This window comes from Spermophilus citellus, assembly GCF_964194105.1.
Source record: "Spermophilus citellus genome assembly, chromosome: 8".
NCBI classification, from domain to species: domain Eukaryota; kingdom Metazoa; phylum Chordata; class Mammalia; order Rodentia; family Sciuridae; genus Spermophilus; species Spermophilus citellus.
The window spans coordinates 12,118,104-12,139,597 of record NC_138189.1 but is presented as its reverse complement, the minus strand read 5'-3'; positions in this window follow the sequence as shown (position 1 = coordinate 12,139,597).

The following is a 21,494-nucleotide window of genomic DNA, read 5'->3' as shown; positions in this document are numbered from 1 at the left end:
TCTCCATCTTAACCCAGATCTGCCCGACACACTCCTCAGAAATAGAGTAGCCAGTTTTGTCTCCTTCTAGAAATTTTCTGTGTATATTTAAGTACATTTGTATATATGCATTTAAATGATTTTTAAACACAAATGGGGTAATACATTATATGCCAGTTTTTGCTCCTTGTCTTTTTTTCCCTGTTTAATTTACAGACTATGTTTCATTGCGTGTAATAAAAGACCAAACTCAAACTGTCTTTCATAAAAAACAGGATGTGTTGACTTTTATAACTAAAAATTCAAAAGAGCTTGGTTCCATGTTGATCAGATACAGTGGCTTTATTACTATCAGAGGCCTGGTTCCTCTTTCCTTCAGCTCTGACCTTCATGATGTCAATAAGGCCAGCTTCCCATCTTGGCTACAATATGACTTGCCAATATTCCCAAGGTGACAACATCTGCATGTGCATATCTAGGCAGAGAAAGAGGGTTGCTTCTTGCAATTGTCTCAAAAAGACAGAAAACTTGAATTTTAAAGTTTTTTTTCCCCTGTTGCTCAAGCCAACTGTTTTCACATCTCTTTGGCTGGCATGGACTGGGTCTTGTGTCCACCATCAGAACCAATCCCCCTGGACAGAAAGGAGGTTACAAAGATTAGCCAGGTGTGAATGGAAGAAAGACCCACCTGGAGCCAGTAGTGGGTTTGTTTTCAAGCACATGAACATGAGATGTGAGTGGCAGGTATGGCTACCTAAGCAAAAAATGAAATATTTAACATTACTTAACATAATGTTATGAACATCCCTCATAGCAGCATAGCTACCTCTATTTCCTTTGAAAAAAATTTAAAAAGTCATCATAAAGTTTAATTATGTCAATACAACATCATTTAATTAACCAATTCACTGCTAATGGACATTTAAGTAATTTGCAAGCCTTTCCCAAGATGAAGCAATGTTTCAGTGAACCTTGAATGTGTATTATTACATACATATGGACAATAGGTCTCTTTGCTGGCTAAATTCCCAGGAAATAAGTTCAAGAGTTTTGGTTCAGAGAATCAAAGCCACTCCCAGGTATAAAGACTCCAGTCTGAACTTTCAGGAATGATTGTCAAAATTACACCATTGATACACCAACAGAGCTCCTGTCTAATTGGGACGTTGTCACACAGATGTTAGCTCCTGGCTGGCTCATGGAGTCCCATCACCATACAGACATGACAAGGAAGCACCAAGATCAGGAACCAGATGATCAGGAAGCCCCTGCTGTTGCTGCCCCCAAAGTGACCCTTTGCCACTAAAATGAATGTCCTAGGCCCCTGACCTTTGACACTCACAAAACCAGTGACCGCAGATAGAATGGGACAAAGGGTCAGCCTCACTGTTACCTCCCAACTCTCATATGGTACTTCTGATTCATGGAATCTAATATACATTTGGGACCGTCTCTGCAAGGAATGTGGGAAAGACCTAGCTTTCTAGTTTCTACAGTCCAGAAGGCACGCTGAAATGAAAGCAAAATAAATGACAGTCTCTCATGAAGATGTAGCATGCATTTTTAATTGTGCTATGTCCTGCCAAAATTCTCAAGCAAAGAAATAGAAGAAGAAAGAATTTTTTTTCTTTCTTTGCTCCACTGTAAAACTAAGATCTCAATGGCCAAAAGGGCACCTTCCCAACCTTGCTATGACTGTATAGGTTAAAAGGAATCTTTGAGGAATTTGGAGCCTGACCCCACAATTTGTAGATCGTAGCCAACTTTTTCTTCTATCAGACGCAGTGTCTCTGATTTGATACCTAGCTCCCTGATCCATTTTGAGTTAATTTTTGTGGATGGCGAGAGAAAGGGATTCAATTTCATTTTGTTGCATATGGATTTCCAATTTTCCCAGCACCATTTGTTGAAAATGCTATCCTTCCTCCATTGCATGCTTTTAGCCCCTTTATCAAATATAAGATAGTTGTAACTTTGTGGATTAGTCTCTATGTCTTCTATTCTGTACCATTGGTCTACCCACCTGTTTTGGTACCAGTACCATGCTGTTTTTGTTACTATTGCTTTGTAGTACAGTTTGACCTCTGGTATCGCTATGCCTCCAGATTCACACTTCCTGCTTAGAATTGCTTTTGCTATTCTGGGTCTTTTGTTTTTCCATATGAATTTCATGATTGCTTTGTCTATTTCTACAAGAAATGCCATTGGGATTTTGATTGGCATCGCATTAAATCTGTAGAGAAGTTTGGGTAATATTGCCATTTTGACGATGTTAGTTCTGCCTATCCATGAACAGGGTACATTTTTCCATCTTCTGAGATCTTCTTCTATCTCTCTCTTTATGGTTCTGTAGTTTTCATTGTATAAATCTTTCACCTCTTTTGTTAGGTTGATTCCCAAGTATCTTATTTTCTTTGAGGATATTGTGAATGGAGTGGTTTTCCTTATTTCCATTTCCGAGGTTTTGTTGCTGATATACAGGAATGCCTTTGATTTATGCGTGTTGATTTTATACCCTGCCACTTTGCTGAATTCATTTATTAACTCTAGCAGCTTCTTTGTAGACTCTTTTGGGTCTGTTAAGTATATTATCATGTCATCCGCAAATAGCGATAGTTTAATTTCTTCTTTTCCTATTTTTATGCCTTTAATTTCTTTTGTCTGTCTAATTGCTCTGGCTAGTACTTCGAGAACTAAATTGATAGGACACCCATAGCCCAAGAGTTAACAACAAGAATAAACAAATGGGACTTAATTAAACTAAAAAGTTTTTTCTCAGCAAGAGAAACAATGAAAGAGGTAAATAGAGAGCCTACATCCTGGGAACAAATCTTTACCCCCCACACCTCCGATAGAGCCCTAATATCCAGAATGTACAAAGAACTCAAAAAATTAAACAATAAGATAACAAATAACCCAATTAACAAATGGGCCAAGGACCTCAACAGACACTTCTCAGAGGAGGACATACAATCAATCAACAAGTACATGAAAAAATGCTCACCATCTCTAGCAATCAGAGAAATGCAAATCAAAACCACCCTAAGATACCATCTCACTCCAGTAAGATTGGCAGCCATTATGAAGTCAAACAACAACAAGTGTTGGCGGGGATGTGGGGAAAAGGGTACACTTGTACACTGCTGGTGGGACTGCAAAATGGTGAGGCCAATTTGGAAAGCAGTATGGAGATTCCTGGGAAAGCTGGGAATGGAACCACCATTTGACCCAGCTATCGCACTTCTCGGACTATTCCCTGAGGACCTTAAAAGAGCACACTATAGGGATACGGCTGCATCAATGATTATAGCGGCACAATTCACAATAGCTAGACTGTGGAACCAACCTAGATGCCCTTCAATTGATGAATGGATAAAAAAAATGTGGCATCTATACACAATGGAGTATTATGCAGCACTAAGAAATGACAAAATCATAGAATTTGCGGGGAAATGGATGGCATTAGAGCAGATTATGCTAAGCGAAGCTAGCCAAGCCCTAAAAAACAAATGCCAAATGTCTGCTTTGATATAAAGAGAAAAACTAAGAACAGAACAGGAAGAAAGAGCATGAGGAAAAGACTACAGTAAACAAAGACGAATGGGGGGAGAGAAACGGAGAGAGAAGGGAAAGCATATGGAAATGGTAGGAGACCTTCAAGGATACATAAAATTATAAGAGGTTATGAGGGGCAAGGGGGAGGGGAAAAAAAAAAGGGAGAGAATTGAACAACAGCAGGGGAGGTAGAGAGGGAAGATGGGAGGGGAGGGGAGGGGAGGGGGGATAGTAGGGGATAGGAAAGGTAGCAGAATACAACAGTCACTAATATGGCATTATGTAAAAATGCGAATATGTAACAGATGTGATTCTGCAATCTGTATTTGGGGTGAAAATGGGAGTTCAAAGCACAATTTGAGTCTAATGTATGAAAGATGATATATCATGAACTATGTAATGCGATAAATAATCAATAAAAAAAAAAAGGAATCTTTGAGAGCTTGTATTGGTTAGGAAGCTTGGACTATTCTTCAACAGCAGTAAAGATGCAAGGTAGAGAGAAATGAGCCATATGACTTTTTTAGTCATCATCCCTTCCAAAGGCATAAGAAGATGGGAGAATAGGTCCCGAGCAGTGTGGCCATTGTTGAGCATCTCTGGGGATGGAGTCTCTACCAGCTCATCCTCACATCTTCCCCCAGGAAGTTGGTGTCATCATCCCAAAGGGACGTGCAGACAGCACACACTGGTACAGCCCCAAGGGCCTGGCTTCCCCTTTCATTGCTGGGTGCCTGTACACAGCCGTTGTTAAATATTTTGAATGTTACTCTTGATTGTCTCTATTGTAAAGATAAGTAAACTGAAGTTCTGAAACTTTAGGACACATCCCCAAGGTCAGAGGGGTGGAAAGTAATCAGGATTTGAGTCGGGTGGTGTGTGGTCCAGTGTTGTTCTTTCTACCACACCCACAGCCTTTCTGCTGAATCAAACATTAATTCTACAAGTCTTGTGGTGCTTGGTGTCATTAAATGAGGACTCTGCTTTCAAAACACATCGAGACACATTCTTCAGCATTGGTGACCAGATTTTTATGGGAACAAAATTGAGATACCATTTTACGACATATGGTCCCACAGCTCAGCAGGGAACTGACATAATAATACAAGGTAGAAGACACGTTTTGTGACAAAGTCACCCCTCCACAGCCTCATCTCTGCCCCTCCAACTTTGGTCACTATATGCTACATGCACACAGTGCCACAGCCCTGCCTTATGAACAGGATGCCCTGATCCTGAAGTATGCCTGTTTTAAAGCCAGCCCAAGAAGACACTGTGACAGGAGAATTTTTTTTCCTGACATCTTCAGAAATAGTCATTTACTTCCTCTCATCTTGTATCTCTGTCATACTCCTAAGTAAAGGTATAATCTGCTTTTATTGTCCCTCACTGAACTGTGATTTCTTAAAAATTATATTTTAATCCTTTTTTGCATCCTTGGTGCCTGCCATATAATACACATACTTAGAAGGTATGCGTGTGGATGCTAGTTTTTCCAAGTGGAAGGCTAAAATATAAGGTTTTCTGTGTTATCTATTTCGTCCACTGTAACCCAAACCTTGTATTATGAAAACAAATCTATTGTCAACTATTCTAGAATCTTAAGTGGTTTCTTTTCACGGTGTGGTGGGATGGAGACCAGGCTCTGGAGGGAGAAACTGCTGGATTGGAAAGCTTGCTCCACCACCTGTTGCCTTCCTGACTTTGAAGGACTTTCTCTCTTTTCACTGAAGATTCTTTATTGGTAACGGGGGAGATGAGAATGCTTATCCCATAGACTATTATAAGGCAAAATGAGAAATTGCACATAGAGCACCCAGCACCGTGCCAGGCCCCGTCACCTCACTGGGAGAGCAGAGATGGCGTACAAGGGAGATTAGTCGTGTCTAATTTGAACATTGCATTTTTGCATTTCTCCTCTAAAAGAAGAAAGAGTAAGGGTTGCTTTCAGACTTTCATTTATGTTGAAATGACAGAGTTCAAAAATTTTGCTTAATGGGCAAAATGTTTTGCTCCTATGTTCAGAGTACTCATTAGAAATAACCTTTCCAAGGGGCAGCGCTGCCTTCTGTGTACAAAGCACAGCGAAGACTCGAGAAGTGGACGAGGATGTGTCTTCTCATTCCACCGCAGCTTGTTGCTCCAGAGAATTGCTCCAGGAGGTTAATATCTTGATCCTCGGATAAAAATAAACATATAATTCACAAGAAATAGGAGCACAAATGGAACCACAGCTGGGTAGAGAGCAAAGCAGAAAAAATTCTGCAAGACAGAGATGAAAAGTTTCATGGAACTATGGAGCCCTGAGATAGGGAACTGGGGACTGGGGACCAGCAGCTGCACTAACTAGCTGTGGCTTTGGGAAAGCCATTTTTCTTCCTTTGAAGACCATTTTCCTCAATAGGAAATAAGCATGTAGGGAAAGAAACAGAATAGAAAGAGGAAAGAAATAAAATAAGTAATAAGTAATTCAGTTCTCAAAAGTTCATAGTTTGAATGGACGTGTCTAAAGAAAAATTAATAAGAGAAAACAGGTATTTGTTTCTGTATTTATTTACTTATTAGAGCATCTTAGTTATACATACTAGTTGGGGTCTATACATGTAAGTGATTTTACTTCAGCCCATGCCCCCCATTTCCCCTCCCCCACCCCATTCTACTCCCTTTATTGATCAGCCTTTCCACCCATTAATTATTATTTATTTTGTGATTGGAAAACAGCTATTTATTAACATTTATTTTTCATTTTTACATGGGTATTATCAGTGAATGAGGAACTTTCAGAGAGGCAATTTTGAATTTTAACTTATGTAGCATCTGCAACAAAAAACAGTCAAATATTCTAAAGTCATGATAATATAGAGATGCAGCCACATCAATGTTTATAGCTGCACAATTCACAATAGACAAACTATGGAACCAGCTGAGGTGTCCATCAACGGACGAATGGATAAAGAAAATGTGGCATATATACACAATGGAGTTTTATTCAGCCATAAAGAAAAACGAAATTATGTCATTTGCAGGAAAATGGATGCAACTTGAGAACATTATGTTAAATGAAATAAACCAAACTCAGAAGTGGAGGGGGGTATCTTTTATCTCATAGTTTGAATGAACGTATCTAACTAAAGACAAATTAATCTAGAGAGGACAAAAATAAAGAAAGGTGTGGGAGTGGGCAGTTCTCATATCAAAAGGAGACCAGTAGAGTAGAGAAAAGAGACCAGGGGGTAGAATAGCAGAGAAATACTGATATTGGCCAGAGTATGTTGTTAAATTGCATGCATGTAGGAATATGTAACAACGGATGCCAATATTATGTGTGATTATAATGCACTAATTAAAAATGTGGAAATATTTTTTTAAAAACCCAAATTTTAGAGAAATGGCAAGACAAAGGAAAAAGACCCTAGGGGACAGAAAGAGGCAGTTAGTAAGGCTTGGGAACACGAATGGTGCCACCTCCAGAGTCTGCCAAGCTCAGCCTTTGTCCTCCCTGGTGCACAGGGCAGGGGAAACATTTTGTCTCTGTAACCTTATATCCTGCTTTTAGGCAAATGTGGGAGGGCAGCTTGCCTCTATGTATTCTCAGTTACTTTCCACCTAAAACCCTTCATATTTGGGGGTGGCATGTCCTGGTCTTTCACTAACATATAAATCTCCAGGTCTTGTGCCTCTTAGGGGTTCACAAAGCAACCCTCAGGTGCTAGAAGTTTGATACCATTGAGGTTAAAGGGCATTAACCCACCCCCATCTAACCCATCCATGACGTCTTGACCCCAGTGTTGCCATCTTGGATGTGGCACCAGAAAAGCGATGCATGAGCTTCTTGTCTAGGGACAAGTATTTGAAATGTAAATTGAAAATTCATATTTTGTGTTTTGCCCAACCTCTCTCTGTTTGTTTTAAAGTTTAAAAATATATCTAAGATAAAACACATTTCAGAAATCTCGAGTTTAAAAGTGAGCATATATTTTCATATATATCATTTTTATTGAAAAAATGATGATTTTATTAAACCTCTAGTAGTATTCATTTTGCATTTTTCTTTTTTCTTTACTTTCTTTCCTTTTTTTATTATTACTTTTTTTTTAAAAGATTGCAATGTATGTTTGTATAGATGGGTTCCAGTGAAAATCCTTCATGGCATGAGGTAGGATGCACTTATATATACTTAAATAGCTCATTTAATTCTCACCAGTAGATCCTTTTCAAAGGTGAAATAGTCAAGAACCAAAGAGTTCAAATACTTTGCCATCTTTAAAGTAGGAATTGGAAGACATCCAGGATCCAAATCCAAATCCAACACCACAATTCTCAAGTTTAGGATGGGCTGGAACCATTCAAGCGGGGGCTGCCTTTTCTATGCCCTTGTCCTGCCGCAGAAAAGGCAGGAAGGTCCCCAAGGCTGACCTGGGCAGACAGGTAGGCTGAGCACTCCACTGTAACTAAGTTTGACATTTGCACTTGACCATTTTAGTTAGGAAAAGAGCAAGGGGAGTTGGATATGGTGCTTGGATTAGGCAACTGTAACCAGGAAAGAAAGGATGGAAGGAATCCAGGATGCTTGACCAGAAACCCAGAAAGCAGATAAGTCCCCTGACTGGTTATCTCTTTAGTTAAGAATCATGGGCTTGAACTTCAGAGTTGCTGTTGGTGATGAAACAGTTGGGCCACTTGTCGTTTAAGGACACCTGGGCAGAAATGCAAACTTTTACATGACTGGTGAGAAGTGTGCAAATGGTTTATCCTTGGCTCTCATCCTGTGAACACTCCCCCTTGGCCCCAAACTTGTTAATTCCTTCTTTTCCACCAAAAGACATCACCAGGAAGGGAGGCACCACCCCTGGCGTTAGTGATATCACCTCCTAGAAAACAAACCCTCCCTAAGCTTCTTAAGATCTGGTCATTCATGAATATCACATACCTTATATACAAACAGAGATATGATAAATGGTGGCATAAAGGTGTATTAAGAATTGTAATGCAAAAAAAGAGAGCTCATATATCATGGCATAATTTGGCATGAACATACTTTATATACAGAGTTACAAAAAATTGTGCTGTGAATGGATAATTATGAATGTAATGCACTCCACTATTGTCATGTATGTAAATAATAATAATAATAATAATAACAAGAATACCACAGGTCATTACAGAAGGAATCTTAGAATTCTGTGCTTCAGGGCTGACCATTGAAATGCAAGTTATTATTTTTGTTTTGGGGCCTCCAACTTCATATTGATCGCTTCCCTCTGCTCTCCCAGCCTCTTCTCAAAAAGCTCTCTTTTCCTAGAAAATAAGACTCTTTTCTGTCTGGTTGTCTGAAAACTATTTTTCTTTCCTGGTTTTCAGTAAGACTTAGAAGTATATATTAATATATTGGGGGCCAGGGCTGTGGCTCAGTAGTAGAGTGCTTGCTTAGCACGCGTGAGGCACTGTGCTTGATCCCCGGCACCACATAAAAATCAAATAAAGATATTGTGTCCATCTACAACTAAAAAAAAAAAAAAAAAGAAAGATATTGGGGCTTCCTAACATACTTTGTTTAGTTCTGTTGGGGGAATATGGGAATATTTATGGAGGATTTAGTTGGCATTACTGTTACCTAAAAGATGCCAAGTAAGTTTTCAAAGAAGTCTCCCCTGGATACACACCCACTCTCTAAGGAGACAGGCATTTCTTATTTTTCTCTAATATGAGACTATGTCATTAAAGGAGCCCAAGAAAAAGAAAACACATCCCTAAGTCGCCACAAATGGCTGTGACCAGAAAACACACTGCTGTAATGATTTAAAAAGAAACATATTCCTATAACACTGCAAAAGCATTCTTGATGTCTAATCTGAAAAGGCCAACTGCATCTCTAAATTTTGCGTTCAGAGCAGTAAAATAAAGTAGTCTCAGAAAAATAAATTATTTCTCCCCAAACAGAACATAGACGACCCCTTTGAAGCTTGCTTCCTCCAACCACACCTAACGTAAAGAGTCTTGATTTGAGTTTCAGAGGGATTCCAAAAAGTCATGCATGTTTGCAATGTGTATGTGCAGGCTAAGCATTTTATTAGGGACCAGGACCATGGCTTTCAGCAGACTTTTTTTTCGGGAGAACCCAGCCCTAAACACTTTACATTAAGTGACCCGAGGCTACACTGAAAAGAACTTCCTAATGCATTTGGCCTGTGTTGCCTATTGGCTAGACTTGGGGAGGGGCCAGAGCAGAAGCAAGGCCTCATTTAAAGAACTTCCTTCAATATAACTTAGTCAACAAACAGGCAGGATGGACTGGCTTAGTCAAAGGCATAAGATTTGATTGTCTCTCTTTTAAGAGTCACAATCATAAATGCAATTGTTAACTGCAAATCACCCAGCCCCTTTCAAGTGCCTGGCTGCAGGATTGCAGCCCAGAGCCTTGTAGTCCCCAGGGGAGACTGCATGCTGTGTGATGAAGTGTTCATTAGTTGATTTGTGTAAAGTGCCTTGAAGATCTAAAGAGCCAGAGTGCTAGGAAACATCATCAACCTCCTCAAACTTTCTTTTACCTAAAGGCAACTTGTCAGTCCCTGATAAGTTACCCCCGATACAGGCCTGCTCTCCAGTCCTCAGCAGTAAGTTGCCCACCTGAATAGGAGAGTTTTCTTTTTCCTGGAGAAAGGGGTAAAGTCTTGATTCTCCTGAGCGGCCTCGGGAAGCAGGGGCTTCCCCCTATTGTGCACAAATGCAGTTTTTATACAGAGGTGCTTAAAATAAGCTAAAGCCTAGAATGTTTGGTGATAAATTAAGTCAGAGGATCTGCCGGCTGGATGCCCCAGTGCATTGGGGAGGCCTTGGCTCCTGGCAGTGGGATCCGCATGATGCACGGGGAAGCCTCCATGGGGGATAAAAGGATCAGAATTTACAATCTCATAGGGGTGTAAGATAAGCTCTCAGATAACTGTGATATAAATCAAGATGTGTTCTCTTAGAGCCACAGGAGACAGCAAGAACAGGACGGCGGTTAGAAAATGGGGCTCTTAACGCTTCATGGATTGAACTGGGAGAAGTTTGGAGAAGAGAGTGGCTTTGAAAAGAGTCATGACAAATTACAGCCAGCATTCACTGAGTCCTCCCTATGCGTCATTGAGCTAAATCCCTATGTGCATCATCTCATTTAATGGACCTTGACTGATAGGTAGGGTTGTGCCAGGTGCTTGTGGCTGGGCATGGCCTTGCTCAAGGGGAAGAGCAAGGACAAGAGCCAGAGGCTTCTGCTCAAGCTGTCTGCTAACTCTGCACACCCTGACTTGCTCTCTACTGTATTCCTTACATATAGGTATATTTTTGTTCTGCATTAGCTTCTACTAACATGTTTCAAGAGCATAAAAATCGTGATCGCACTCCTCCTTTATCCATGGTTTGGCTTGCTTGGTTTCAGTTACCCCGATCTGAAAATATCAAATGAAAAATTCCAGAAATAAACAATTCCTAAGTTGTAAAAGCCCACTATTCTGATTAGCATGATGCAACCTCTTGCCATCCCATTCTGTCCTGTCCTTTTGTGACATTCCCCTTGTATGAAGGTCACATGGAGCTTCCATAAATCTAGAAGAGGAGAAGAAACCTACTCTGTCCCTTAAAATCATGTTTTAAATTAACTACTATTAATTTTTCTGCCAGAGGGAACCATGCTATCCTTTCCATAATATTTCAATATATTCAGAGGCATTCAAGAAGATAAAACGTTTAGGAAACTATTAAATCTAAAATATTTCACGTTGGCATAAAGTGACATTAAAATGAGAAAAAAAATGCAGAGTTAAGAGATCAACAGATCTGGGTTTAGGCCTAAGCTCTCTCACTTACTGTTTGGAGTTGGGGAAGCCACATAATCCCTTACAGGGGCCTCATACTTACCCGGTCAGGTTTAAATAAATGATGTGCCCAACTGCACCTGGCAGGCATACGTGGACCTAAGAGAGTCACCCACAGCCAGATAGAGAAAGCTGCAGGCAGCTCCCCTGCTCACAGTCCTGCGCCTCTCCTCCCTGTCTCTAAACTGCAGTCACCTGAAAGGCTCCCCTTGTTCCCTGGCCAACCTGGGGTGCTCTGGTTCCTTCTGTTCTTGGTGGCCCAGGAACTCTGGTGATATAGGAAGAGGAAAAGCTTTTGCATCTGCTACAAGGCTCATGGCTGGGGCTCCTGTAACAGAAGACAGACAAACAGTAAGTTTTATGTAGTACAGGAAACTTCAGAAATGCAGACCCCAAAAGAGGGAACCCCGGGTCTCTTTATGCTGGGTTTGGTGTAGAGGTGGGTGGTTGTGGGGTAGTCTGATTGGACGAAAGGAAGTACCATCTGCAGTAATGATGCAGGGAGCCTGGCAGACCTGCCCCTTCGGGTGTTTCTCTGGGCCCCTGTGACTTCAGAGATAAGGACGGTATTCCTTTCTGTGAACAGGGAGGGCACCTCTCAAAGGAGAGTCAAACAATGCTTTTATGCCTGCTTCGGGGGAAGGGTAGGAGAAGGTCAGAGAGACCTTCCTGCTTTGACTGTTTTCTCCAGTGCCAAGGTGCCCTGATTTGGTGAAGGGCGCCCTGAACACTGTCACTGGCCCATGTCTGTCTGCTCACCCCCACTGCAAACCTGTGCTTAGGGGCTTGTGGTTAGTGATAAACATAAGTGACAGGTTATCCCTGCAACTTCACGACATGAATGTTCAAGTCATGCAGTCACCTAGTCATGAATAAGTCAGAGAGCAGACAGAGCTCAGGACTCCACATTCCTTAGGCTAGGATGGGTAGTGTGTTCCCTTCTTCCCATTCCACCTGGAACCAGAGAATGCCGGACTCCAGTCCCAGTGTCCCCTGGGCTGCAGTGGCTGAACCCCTAGACCCTATGTACAACTTTGAACATGCTTCGAATCTGAGTTTTATCTCAGAGATTTCTAGGACTGAAAGTGCCCTGCATTTAGGGGTTTTGGTTTTTGTGTTTTGCTTCTGACTTTGCTTTTCCTTAAAGCAGTCGAAGGCTTTGAAAGGGACACATGTTAGCAGGAGCCTGGACCTCATATCTTTACATTTATTTTGCTCTTAACTATGCTTTGAGGAATTGGAGGAAATGCCAATTCCTGCACCGCAATGCAACATATTGTGATAGATGCTGCTTCTGAGATCCCATATGCTTCATATTGCCATGGAAAAAGCACTGGCATAGCAAGATTTTTTTTTCTATAAATTTCCCTAGAGACTGAATTGGATTTCTGTTGGTTGCTTTTACAGCAACATTGTCTCATCAAAGAGGGAGGGAGGGAAAGAAGGAGGGAGGCGGTTGGCAGGGGAGAGAGAGGGGAAGAGAGAGAGAGAGAGAGAGAGAGACTGCATATTGCATATTAACAAATTGAGTGGGTCTTAATGCACACTTGTGTGCTTGCAGCAGCTTCTAGTCCTAATTCTATTAATATGTGAGAAGACCAGCCTTGGAAGAAAGGGAAAGCAGTGAACCTAGGGAAAGGAAGCCGTAGTCCTGACTGGTACCACATCAGCCCTGGATCTGGCCAAGTGTATCAATTAGGTTTTGCTTAAATGATGTACGGATTCAATCTCCTTCCTTTTTTTTTTTTTTTTCTTTTCCACACTCTGGTCTAGGCTGGCTTTAGTGGGGCTGAATGGCCCATGGTTGCCTCATCACAATTAGTGTTGGAATGATGTCACTGTGTGGAGTGGCCCAAGTGTCTCTCATCCTTTAGAAGCTAGCTTCAGCTTGTCCCCATGGTGGGACTGCCAGGATGGCTTTGTAAGCCTCTGCTTGTGCAACATATGCTAAGGTCCTGCATGGTCAAAGCAGGTCACACATCTGAGCTTGAATTCAAGGGGTGGAGAAATGACCTCTGATCTTGAATGGGAGGTGTCACAAAGTCACATTTCAAAGGAGCAGCATATACATTCAACTACAGGAGGTAAATTGTTCTCTGAACTAAATGCCCTGAAATTTAAAGTGGATGTGATTTTGCAATCTGCATTTGGGGTAAAAATTGGGAGTTCATAACCCACTTCAATCTAATGTATGAAATATGATATGTCAAGAGCTTTGTAATGTTTTGAACAACCAATAAAAAAAATAGTCTGGGAAAAAAATAAAGTGGATGAGCAGTGTGTGTGTGTGTGTGTGTGTGTGTGTGTGTGTATGTGTGTGTGTGTACTAATAGTTCAAGTGCATCATGTCAAACATGAACTCTAGTCGCCTGTGCCACCCACCCCACCTCTTTTTCTATGTTATTAAGTGGCACTTGGTTCACCTACTAGCTGAGAAGAGAAGCCTGGGAGTGTCCTTGAATCCTCCTTTTCCTTATCTCAGGTGAAAGAGCTGCAGATGCTGCTCTGGAAAAGATCTTGCACCTTTCAGTTTCTCTCCGGGCCTCTGCCCTTTCTCCTCCACAAGACAGACCGTCCTTCTTGGTGCAATGTCCCTGCAGACATTGCATGATGGCTGAAGGTCAGAGCTGAAGATCTCCTCCTTGATCACCAGATGTTGTCAATCCCTGGGCCCCTGACACTTGCTGGTACCCTTCTAGATCACTTTCTTTTTGCCCCTTTGTACTTGCTACCAATTAATTTTTTAATTGTATGCCTGTTCTACCAAATTTCATTGCCACAAAGACAGAAGGATATTGGTTTTGAGGTTCCCTGTTGAATCACCAGTGCCTATAACAGTACCTAGAACATAATTACTATCAATTTATTAAATAAATAAACAGGGATGGTTTAAACAGTGTATTGAACTCTGTTGTCTAAAATGGACAATGACCTCTTTCCTTGCTCAAAGATCTTGAGGTACCTCAGTCCTGAAGAGTCAGAAAAATTCATCAGAGAAGTGACACTGGGGACCTGTAAGGGAGTAGTAATACAGAGAAGGTAGATAAGAACACAGAACAGTAACACGGTGGCACAGGTGGACTGATAGGTCTGGTGCACTCTCATTTGCATTTATTTTTATAAGATTAAAATGAGTTTTATTAAATTTGATATGCTGGTTACTACTGGAGTCCTCTAAGTCCCATGTGAACCAGGAGGGGTCTCCAGGTGTTCCTAAAACATAGCAATTTGTCCCAGTGGGGAGATGCAGGGTTACACCACAGGGAAAGTGTGAAAAGACCCTCATGTAATGGTTGTTTTTACGATGTCCTGACCCACCCAAGGGGTCCTACCCAGTTGAATGCTTTTTAAATTGGCTTTAATGATGCTTACTGACACAAAATGCATGGGGTACCTGGAAAGAATCTGCAAAAGAAATTGAGTTGCACTGAAGTTAATACTGTCCAAGCAAGCCCCAAAGAAAACTATGTAGACAGAGCGGGTATTGCATCTCCTCCTGAAAACAGTAGCAACCTAATTAGATAAGACGGGGGGGGGGGGGTGGAGACAAAATTACAATTGTTAAAACAAATTGAAATATAAATCTTTTTCTATTCTTTTTAATTGCTCTGCAAAGATTATGCTTAAGATAGTAGCAAACCAATGGTATGAAACATCACATTGAAAATGTAAGATATTTGTTACGACTTGGATATGAGGAGCCCCCAACAGTTTCCGAGTTAAGGCATGAATATTCAAAGTTGATCTGATCAGATTATGAGAGTTATAATCTAATCAGCAAATTAATTTATTAGGTGAATTAACAATTTGAAAGAACTACTGTGCTGAGTGACTCCTGTGGGCAGATGGGGCATGACTGGAGGAGGGTTGGTGGGGATCATGTCCCCAGGACGCTCCTTTCTCTCTCTCTTTGTTTCCTGGCGTCGTGAGCAGAGCAGCATTCACCCACCATGCCCTTCCACCAAGATGCTCTGCCACACCTCTGACCCAGAGCAAGGCAGCCGGCCAACCACGGACTGAACCTCTAAAACCATGAGCCAATACAAACTTTCCCTCCTCTAAGTTGTTTTTTGTCAGGTAATTTTGGTTACAGTGACAAAAACCGAACTAACGAGCACAATAGTATTCATTAACTTCCTATTTTAACTTCTTTTTATTGAGACATCTTTTACAGACAATAAACTACATCGATCTTAAGTATCTGGTTCAATTTAGTTATGAACAACTATATACAACCGTGTAATAACCACACCAAATAAAACATAGGATGTTTTTAAATTTATTTTTTTATTGGTAGATGTTTGAGTTGTTTCAAGTTCTTAGCAATTATGAACTGCTACGAACCGCAACCACAAGTTTTAGTGGACATTTGGTTTCACTTCTCTTGCATAAACACCCAGGAGTAGCATTTCTGGACCAATAGACAGGTGAATTTTTAACTTAACAGGTGGTCGTATCATTTTATGTTGCCATCGAAAATGTATGAGCATTTTAATTGGTGCTGTCATTTGCATGTGGAATGTCCCCCAAAAGCTTGTGTTAGAGGTTTGGTCCCCAAACTGGTGCTATTTAGAATTAGTGGAAACTTTAATAGGGCTAAGAGGGAGATTTTGGGTCACTGTGGTTATGCCCTTGCAAGGGACAGTGGGACCCATATCTTCCTCTCCACTCCTTTCTTTCTTGCCTCCTGGCCACGAGGTGGGCACTTTGCTCCAACATGAGTTCCTGCTATGATGTGCGGCCTTGTCCCAGGCCTGGGAGCAACAGGGCCACCCAAGCATGGACTAGAATCTCCAAAACAGAGTCAAAATAAATATTTAGTCTTTATAAGTTGAGTATCTCAGGTGTTTGTTCTGGCAAAGCAGAGCTGACCTTTCATCTTCATCCTTCCTCTTATCAGTCCGTGTAATTTTAGTCATTCTTTTGTGGTGGTATCTCATTTTAATTTCAGTTTTCATTTATGTATTTCCTAATATTGTTTAATCATTTTACATGCCTATTAGTTAATCTCTAGTCCTTTTTTTTTTTTTTTTATGGTGCTGGGGATTGAACCCAGGGCCTTGTGCATGCAAGGCAAACACTCTACCAACTGAGCTATATCCCAGCGCTCCTTTGTCCTTTTTGATGAAGTGTTTGTTTACATCTTTTGCCCACTTAAAAATTTTTTATTATGAATTTACATATTTTGAATAGTACTCCTTTATCAAGTATGTATATATATATTTATAATTTATTTATTTACATACATACGTTCCCCTCCTGTGTCATGACTATATTTTCTTAATGATATCTCAATGATACCTTCCCATGTATAGAAGATTTTTACTTTGCTGAAATATAATTTTATCTTTTATTTTTTTCTTTCATGGTTCATGATTTCTGTCCCCTCTCCAGGAAATTGAAATCTTTGCTTATCACAAGATTGCACAGATTTTCTTTCATGTTTTCTATTAGAAAACTTACCTTCCTGGCATTTATGTTGAGATCTATGATCCATCTCAAATTAATTTTGTGTGCAGCATGAGGTACAAATCTAGGATTTTTTTTTTCTTATATAGATATCTATTAGTTCCAGCACTATTTGTCGAATGGACTTTCCTTTCTCCACAGAATTGTTTTGTCCCTTTGATGAAAATCAGTTGACCCTATGAAAGGATCTGTGTATGGACTGCATTCTGTCATATTGCTGAACTTGGCTGTTTTTGTACAAATACCACACTCTCTTGATGATCTAGCATTACAGTGACTCTTAAAGTTACAGAACGTTAGTCCTCTAGCTCTAATCTTTTTGAAGATCAATTTTTTTTAGGTCCTGTACATTTCCACATACACTTTAGAGTCATCACAAATTTTTATTTGGAAGATCTTCTGGGATTATGATTTGGACAGTGTTTAATTAAACAGGAGAGAAGAAATGCCTTGACACACCAGCTTTTTGAACTATAAAGAGAGCATATCTACGTCTTTAAAATTTTCTTTTTGACACAAGAAGTCTTGCCTAGCTTTGGCTAAATTTGTTCCTAAATTTCTCAAATATTTCTGACTCTATTATGAATGAAATTAATTATCTTTTTAAACTGTTTGTTGGTGGTATACAAAAATACAGTTAATGGTGGGATGTTGACCTTATTTTATCCTGTCTTCTTACTAAACTCACTTATTTTTTTCCTCAAAGTTTTTTTTTTTTTTTAAGGGAGGGGAAATCAGCTACTTACAGTTGTAAATAGAGAAGGTTTGTTTTGTTTGTTTTTGTTGTTGGTGGTAGTGTTTTGCTTTGTTTGTTTTTGTATTGGGGATTGAAGCCAGGTCAAACCCCTGAGTCATATTCCTGGTCCTCTTTATTCATTTATTTTTATTTTCAGAGACAGGATCTTGCTAAGTTGCTGAGGCTGGTTCTGAACTTGAGATTCTCCTGCCTCAGTCTCCCTAGCTGCTGGGAAGAGAAGTTTTTGTTGGTTTTAATTTCCATCTTCATGCATTTTATCTTTTTCTTGATTTCCTTGAAGCAACTAGAACCTCCCAGGCCACTGCTTTTCTCTTGATCTTATGATAAATGGTGGAATACTTCACTAATAAATATGATGTCAGCTCTGGATTCTTCAGAGTTGCTTTTTTTTTTTTTTTTAACAAAGGAATGTTCCTTTTGATCCAAGTTTTCCAAGAGTTATTATTATGAGTAACTATGGAATTCCATGTATTTATTGAGTTTACCACATAAACCCATTCTTCATTATTCTGTAACAATGGTGAGTTACCTTGATTGACTTGCTAATGTTAAACAAACAACATTAAGCTGGGATAACCCCCATTTAGTCATGATGCAATATCTTTTTAATATATTGCTGCATTTTATTTTCTAACATAATCTGTTTCCATTTATTTCCACAAGGGATATTGGAGTATATGTATACATATATGTACATGTGCATACATACATATTTTATATATATGTACACACACTTTTCTTAAACTTTAAAAATATTTGTCAGGTTCTGTTATCAACATAATGCTGTTATCACAAAATAAGTAGAAAAATGTTTATCCTTTCTTTGTGCTTGAAAGACTTTGTGCAGAATTAATATTTCTTCTATAAAGAATAGCACTTTATCTTGTTTGATAGAATTTTTCTGCCCTTGGATAATTTTGTGTGAAAAAATTTTTTCAGGCCAAATTCAGTTACTTTAATAAATATGAGTCTATTCAGATTTTGTCAGTTATGTTAAGTTATTTTTTTTAAATTCATCTCCTTCATCTCTGTTGTTACATTTATTGATGGTATGCTCTTCAAGATATTCCCATATAATCCTTTCAATGTACATAGAATCTTTAGGATATTTTCTCCTTCATAACAGTTTGGTAACAATTTTTTTCTTTATTATTGATCAGTGTTCTTAGGGGCTTTTCTTCATAAAGAAGTAATTTTTGATAAATTTTTTATCATTCTGTATAGCATATTTTTTACTGTATTGATTTTTACAATGATCTTTCCATTCTACTTTCTAAGGGTTTAGTTCAGTCATCTCTTTCTAGTTTTATAAGTTTGAAAATAAAGTGCTTGATTTTGAATTTTCTCCTTATTTAAGACTTTCAGGTATGATTTCTTTGCAGTTGCTTCCCATAGTTTTTGGTGTGTTATATCAGAACCTCATTCAGTTCGACATATTTTCTAATTTCACTTTTGATTTAAGCATTGGTTCATGTTAGAAATAAATTGTTTAGTTTCCAAATGTGGAGCATCTTTTCTTAGAGTCTTATTGGTATTAATTTCTAATATTTAATTTGATGAAATATCATATAGCAAGAGTACACTATAGTGATTACCAGTGTTTTAAAATCTATTTAACTTGTTTTATGGTGAAATTTAAGCATATTTAAAAATATTTTGTCTGTGCCCTTTACTGACTGATGGAGACTGGGCTTCTTTCCCAAGGCCTTGTTCATGCAAAGCGCATGCTCCACCACTGGACTACACCCCTAGGACTGTCGAGGTTTTAAAATTGTTATCTGAAGGAAGGTTCCGATTAAATGCCTCCATCTGAAGTAGTTACCTATCACTGTTGAAGAAATTACTCTGACATTTAAAACAACATGTTTGCTATCTCAAAGTTGCTGTGTCAGGAGTCGGGGCAGGACTCAACTGCACCTTCTGCTCACAGTCCTGCAAGCTGCAATTGAGGTGTTGGCTGGTGTAAATTCCTCTCTGGAGTTCCTGATTCTGTTCCAAACTCTTGTAATTGTTGGTAGAATTCAGTTTCTTAAGGTTGTAGGATTGAGGTCCCCATTTTCTATATGTCACAGGCAGTTTCCTGACACTTAGAACTGTCTATAGGCATTTCTAGCATGACAGTTTGGTTCTTCAAGGCTAGTAGGAGGAGTCTCTGTCATGCATGGTAGGAAAACAGATGTAAATGAATGAATGAATGAATCCTCATTATGCACAAATATACATACATGTGTGCGCATACACACGTGCATGCACACACACACATACACACACACAAACACACACGTGAGTAACCTAATCTTGGGAGTGACATCCCATACCTTTTGCCATACCTTTTGTTGACATCTCATACCTTTGGTTGATTGGAAGCCTTCAGCCACCCCCTGACAACACTTAAGGGTAGGGGACATTGCAGAATATAACACCAGCTAACAGTTATGTGGGGCCTTCTAAGAATTCTGCCCAGACCACATCATTACCTGAAGGCAGAACTCTGTTTTCCTTTTTGTTTTGGTCAGCTTTTTCCATTGCTGCAACTGAAAGACCAATCAGAACAACTGTAGAGGAGGAGAGGTTTATACAGGGCCTCCCGGGTCTCAGTCCATGGACAGAAGGCTCCATTCCTTGGGGCTCGAGATGAGACAGAACATCATGGCAAAAGAATGTGGTGGAGGGAAGCAGCTCACATGATGATCAGAAAGCAGAAAGAGAGAGAGAGACAGGGAGAGAGAGACTTCACTTGCCAGATACAAATATAAACCCAAAGCCACCTCTGCCCACAAGCCCCAGCACTTCCCTCCACACCCTATTAACACTCAGTTAATCCCATCAGGCGATCACTTCACTGACTGGGTTAGGGGTCTCACAACCCAATCGTTTACTCTCTGAACCTTCTTGCATTGTCTCACACATGAGTTTTGGGGGACACCTCACATCCAAACCATAACACTTTTCAAGAGGTATTTTTGCTAGATACACAATTCCAGATTGGCAGATTCTGGTTTTTCTTTCAATACATAAAAGATATCATTCCATTGTCTTTAGCTTCCTTATTTCTGATAATAAGTTAGTTGTGATTCATATTGTGATAATATTTTTTAATGGGTCTTTTTGCCTCTGGCTGCTTTTAAGATTTATTCTTAATCTCCTGTTTTAAGACAAAAAGCTGGCTGTAATATGCCTGCACAGTTTTCTTTGTGTTTATCCTACTTTGCATTCACCTGGTTTTTAGATCCAGAAGTTGAGGTGCGTTGGTTTTTTTTAAAAATTAAACTTTTAATCATCTGATAGTTATGGACTAACACACATTTGTAAGTAATAACATAGAGAGATCCTAGGTAGCCTTTATCTATTTTCCACAATGGTAGCATTTTGTAAAACCATAATACAGTGTCCCAACCAACATCTTGACATTGAGACTATCCACATATGAGTTGTCTTCTCACTACGACGATTCCCCGTGCTCCCTTTTGGAATCATACACACTTCCCTCCCACTCCACCCTCCTTAACTCCTGATAACCATTTATATGTTCCCTTTTGTGAAATTTTGTCATCTCAAGGATGTTGTACAAATGGAGTCCAAAAGTACGCACTCTCTTGGGATTGGCTTCTTTCACTCACTGTAATTCTCTATGTGTACCAGCAAGTTTCTGCCTTTTTATGGCCAAGTAGTAATTTTCTTCATATGAATGGAGCACTCTGCTTTTTACCATTCTCCAGTTGAAAATATCTGGGTTGTGGCCAGTTTTGCAGTATTGCAATAAATATCCATGTTCAAATTTTTGTGTGACCACAAGTTTTCAGTTCTCTTGGATAAACATCCAAGAGTGCAAGTACTTCTGTGTTCTGTGTTTTAACAATTTTTAGAAGAATTACACA